The sequence below is a fragment of the Stylophora pistillata genome, chromosome 5 (genome assembly GCF_964205215.1).
Source record: "Stylophora pistillata chromosome 5, jaStyPist1.2, whole genome shotgun sequence".
In the NCBI taxonomy this organism is placed as follows: Eukaryota; Metazoa; Cnidaria; class Anthozoa; order Scleractinia; family Pocilloporidae; genus Stylophora; species Stylophora pistillata.
This window is the reverse complement of record NC_142523.1, coordinates 30652696-30658100: the sequence shown is the minus strand read 5'-3', so window position 1 is coordinate 30658100 and position 5405 is coordinate 30652696. Positions and strand designations below refer to the sequence as shown.

Here is a 5405-nt window from a genome sequence, read left to right as displayed (position 1 = left end):
CGTCTCTAAATAGCTTCACCCTGCAGGCTATATCAATTGTTTTACTGACAACTATTAATTAAATTCACTTGATTTGTTATGATGTTTGGTCATCATCATCCCAGTGAGAAAAATTACGCTTAAATGTGCTTTGAACCGTTGATCTGTATCATATTTTAAACTTCTTTCGCTTGCCATAAGTGTGGAATTCGAGGCTGATGACCTCAAAAGTTATAGATATCTCTAATTATTAAAAACTGGATCATTGGATAATGCAATTCAAGACTTTTCATTGGCTTAGCCATTATGGTATATGAGCCAATATACCATAAACTACGATATGGTAAGCGTACGCAAAGGCTTAAAATTGAAAGGGAGCTAAAAATGTATGATGCACGATCCTCGCAGTAGATAGCGCTATTTAAGCAATAACGAAAATCAGACCTGAAAAAAATCAGGCCTGTACGGGATTCGAACCACTGACCTCTGCGATACTAGTGCAGCGCTCTACCAACCAGCCAACTGGGAGCAGGCCGTTAAGTTGATTCGTAATAAACCCGTGAAAGTGATAAATAGATACAATGAAATATATGAAGTTCATATATTTTGAACTGCGGTATTAGATCACTTTCACGGGTTTATTAGGAATCAACTTAACGGCCTGCTCCCAGTTGGCTTGTTAGCTCAATTGGTAGAGCGCTGCACTCGTATCGCAGAGGTCAGTGGTTCGAATCCCGTACAGGCCTGATTTTTTTTCAGGTCTGACTTTCGCTACTGCTTAAATAGCGCTATCTACTGCGAGGATCGTGCATCATAAGTACCTAATACCGCAATTCAAAATATATGAACTTCATATATTTCATTGTATCGCAGCTAAAAATGTAATAAAATTGAATAATTTAATGTAGCGTTTTAATAAAACAATTATTCCACTCGCGTTTGTTGGATATGAGATGATTATAGCCAACTCAGCGCTACACGCCTCGTTGGCTATCTATCATCTCATATCCAACGCGTACTGGTGGAATAATTGTTAAATATCGCTGAGTTTCTTAAAGATCTCTGATTTTTTTGAGTCCCGTCAAATTCTTAATATCACAAAAGATCCTTTGATTTAAATATTTTTAAAGGTAAAGAGTGACTTAAAATATTTTTATATTTAACTTTATACTAATAGTTTGGGGATTTTTCCTTGCGTCATCTACATGTCTAATCTTTTCCCCAAAATTACGGTGATATAATCAGAATTTTTAAAACGACAGAAACTCTATTAATTTTAAGCACCTCTCATGTCGATGATGTAAGTTGGAAGACTCAAATTATCTATCAAAAAGTATTGTATTGTAAGTTCTGAGGCAGAATTTTGAGCAGGGCCAAATGCTTGACTTGATATTCACTGACCCTACCCTCCCTCCCCACTGCTATGTCTCAATACACTCCAATTTCCTTTCTGGTGTGCATTTCCCAATGGTTTGTTCGTTTAGCATCGATATAAGTTTTTTCTTATTGTAATTTCCTTACAGAAAGGTTACCGTAGCAACGATGCAGCCCTTAAGAAACACCATTCACACTTGCTTGATTTACCTGTTATTTTCAAACAAATAAGTAGCATGTATTGTCATTATGGGATTGTAATCAGCTATACAAAAGTTCAACCCTCAAAACCCAAGAACTGATTAACAGGTAACTTTTCCCTATTTTTTTCAAATGTTATCCAGCAAACAGCTAATAAGAATACCAAACTTATTAGGAAGATGTTGTTATCTTGATCTAACTCCAAAGTCTTGTAACTAATTCACAGAAAACGTGTAACAGCTACAAGGGAGAATTCCCCATCAGATTGTGGGAGTAAGGTAAAGTCTGTTTACGAGTCTAGTGGCCCATTAGGCCGGTGCTAAACTCCGGTTTCTGTAGCATGAAGCGACAAGCAGTATTTGTACTTCCCCTGGGTGAAATGCCAGTCGATCGCAGGGTTACCCCCAGCATTAAATTTTCCGGTACCCATTTATACACCTGGGTGAAGAGAGGCACTGTGAGAGTAAAGCGCCTTGCCTAAGAACACAACACAATGTCCCGGCCGGGGCACGAACCCGGACCACTCGATCCAGAGTCGAGCGTACAAACCATGAGGTCACCGCGCCTCCACAGATCGTGCGAGTAAAGGGGTTAAAATAGTCGATGCAGTTGCCTTAATGCCACCTCACTTTTTTAATGATTTTAATCGCCATTTCGCCAGGTGAACAAGGCCTCGTAAAACTATAAGATTTTTTTAGGTACGAACATAAATGTTCCCGGGTGGATTAAGCGCATTTTTTACATGATTGTCATACTGTTTTCCACAAGGATCATGGACAGGCCAGCCAGTCGTATCGCTAGAGTCGAAGCGGTAATAGATACGGGAATAAGGGTTCTCATGGCAGCATAGCGTTACTCCTTACACTATCTCAAGTCGCGGCACTGATGGCGGCAAAGTGTCCTTACATGTGTTAGTCACATGCTTGACAATTCGACGGTTGACGTTACCTTCCTGCCAATCAACCAAGTTGCCTGTTCCCGGATGACACACCAGCCAGTTGTTTGTGTTGTTCTTGATGAGGACCTGTCTGCCGAGTTGTTTCCAGAGTGAGAAGTTCACGGCGTTATAATCTGTTTCATTCAGTGGAGCTGTTGTTGATATGCCATCGTAGCCGTGTGCTGGCCAGTTTGGCCTCGGTGTCACAACGTTTGTAACACTTATAAAAACATCGTAGTTGGTGAACGTAGAAGTCCAAACTAGAGTCCAGCCTCCTCCATCAGTCTCCATGTCACAGCAAACCTGAAACGCGTTAGACTGAGAGCCACCGATTGGATCTACCCAATAAACATCCTCGAGGGAGGGGAAGGAGATCGTAGATAGTTTGGTCGAGGTGGTACTCACAAGACTGGCAGTGGAGGATTTTGTTCTCCAACAAAATGTAAAGGAAAGTTATTCTGGATATGGGCAATGGCATCATATGGGTCTCCTTCTTTTATATTCACCGTGTTCACCCTTGGAGCACTAAACGCAGCAGTAAATTGTAAGGCATGTGCAACGAGATCAATCTTTAATGACCAGGTGCTAATTTCCCGCGCAAAATTTCCAAGGAAATAAAACATTGAAAAGCTGAGACGTGTAAATATGCAAGACCCTCACCCCTTTGTGTTCAAACCTTGGTGTTTACCCCTCACCCCTTAGTTACATGCTCGCCAAGACTTCTTACCATTCTGTTGTTTTAGAGCCGGACCAATAAGTTGTGGGCGTGTCCGAGGGTAGCAAGAGAGAGGACATGGATAACGAAGGTGGAGGAAGCATTTAAGTCCTGGCTTCAGATGAAATATGAGAGACTAAAAAAACGACTCTTGCGATTAAAAAAGTATCAAGAGGTAAAGTGAACTAACATTAATAAGTGATGATGTCATCATTACCCAATGACGTTTGAAAAGCAAAAATAAATTATCAAGATAATATCAACATCTTGAAAAATTTACCCTGGTATCTCACCACTTCGCATAAAAAGAAAATAAAAAAATAACCTGTATGGAATTACATTCAAAAACGAAAAGGGTAATGTGAATTTAGACTTATTTCGGAGTGAGTAGATTGGGAAGCTTCTTATCTCCTGTAGGGGCAATTCAGTTGTCCTAAAATTAGAAGACAGATCTGTGTTAAAAAACAAAGCTTTCAGATTTCAAACAGACAATAATGGAGTTTCTCTTCGAATGTTCAACTCATTGACTCACGATTGAACGCAGATATGTAACATTTTGTTTATCGTATAAAAACCATGGGCCTTTACGACAAAAAATTCGATGATTGACCCTAAATTGACATATAATCATTTGGCAAACACATTGCATCGAAGGATTATCCTATGAGCAATATTTCCTTCCCTTTCTTTACTCTGAATTTTGCCTAAAGAACAGAAAAGTTTTCTTACCCTCTAATATTTACCTTTCTTTCCATGTCGGTCTAAACAGGTAATACTGAAGGAGTTTAAGACATAGTTTAGTACGATTGTTTCAGGGTATACTTGAATCTGTCTCCTAAGGAGAGGGTAAACAACCTTAACTGTTTTTGTCAATTTTTTTACTTTTATTATTTGCCTAAAAGTAATGAATTAGGACTGTGACACAGGTTAACTCGATCTAGAGGCAGATCCTTTCACGTCATGCCTTTTGTTCGCGCGCAATGCATTACCTGACATTCCGCCTCGTTTTTTAAAGTCTTAGAAACGAGACTAGCGTACGCACCTTAATTATTTGAGTTTGCAAACCTCGATGAAAGTAAATTCTTAACTACTTTCATCAATGTTTACCTCCATAATCCTCTCTTTGCTTTCGTACTCCGCTCGGTAGCTTTCAATTTTTTTCAATCAGCGTACAAATTTTGTTTTTATTTTTTTTGTTCATGAATCCTTCTCAGCCTAGTGCAATGATCAATCAATCAATCAATCAATTAATCAATCAATCAACTAATATTTTATTTACCCACGTAGCGTCAAGGAGCTCATAGAGCTTGTTCAAAATACGTACGTGCCTCCAAGATTAAGAATCTTGAAAACCTAATAGATACTGCTGTCAAAACCTAATTGATTAGAAATTAAAACAACTAACAATTAATATTAAAGTTTAAGTCTGTACAGTAAAATTCAAAGTCGCTTAAATACAGGTATAAAATGGTGAAGCAATAGCTTAAATAATTTAAAATTAAGATTAAAGATTAAGTTTGTACGATGAAATTGAGAGTCACTTAAATATAAGTATAAAATGGAGAAGCAGCTAAGTTTCAATGTTCTCAGTAGTTTCTTAAAAAGTTTGATATTACTGGCCAGTTTTACAATTGTAGGTAATCCATTCCACAGCTGCGCACACATAGAAGTGAAAGATTTTTTTATAAAATTTAAATAAATTTAGGTGCGCACAAATTAATGCCGGTTCCTCTCAGATTGTACATAGTTTCCCTAAAACTACAAAAATCTCTGATATATTTGGGACCGTCGTTATGCAAACATTTATATAACAGAATAAGGTATTGTTGTTTCGTTCTCTGGTCTAACGTTTCCATATTCAAGATTCGCAGCAATTCATCATAAAGGGTAGACTTGAGATAACCTAGCAGTGATCTAAGAATATAATAGTTGGCATCTTCTAGCCGATTCGCTTGCACTTTCCCCAATCCAAGAAAGAGGGGGCAGTAGTATACAAAATGAGGGAGAATGAAAGTTTTATAGAGCCTTAACATAACTTTGCCAGGGACAAAACGCCTGATTCTCCTAAGTGCGCCACTGTAAGCGTATATCTTTTGAAGCTGTTTAGTAATGTGATCCTTGAAAGATAGCATACTATCAAGTTCAATGCCAAGTATTTTGATAGATGGCATTGTCTCAATGACAGAGCTGTGTATGGCC

The 5405-nt window shown here is 38.3% G+C and overlaps 1 non-coding gene across 1 annotated transcript; it reads left to right on the top strand.

The window, feature by feature from the left end:
• The first annotated feature begins 652 nt into the window (after nt 1–652).
• Nucleotides 653–725, top strand: Trnat-cgu (transfer RNA threonine (anticodon CGU)). The gene has a single exon. It is a non-coding gene; the product is annotated as a tRNA-Thr (tRNA).
• Nucleotides 726–5405: the final 4680 nt, after the last annotated feature.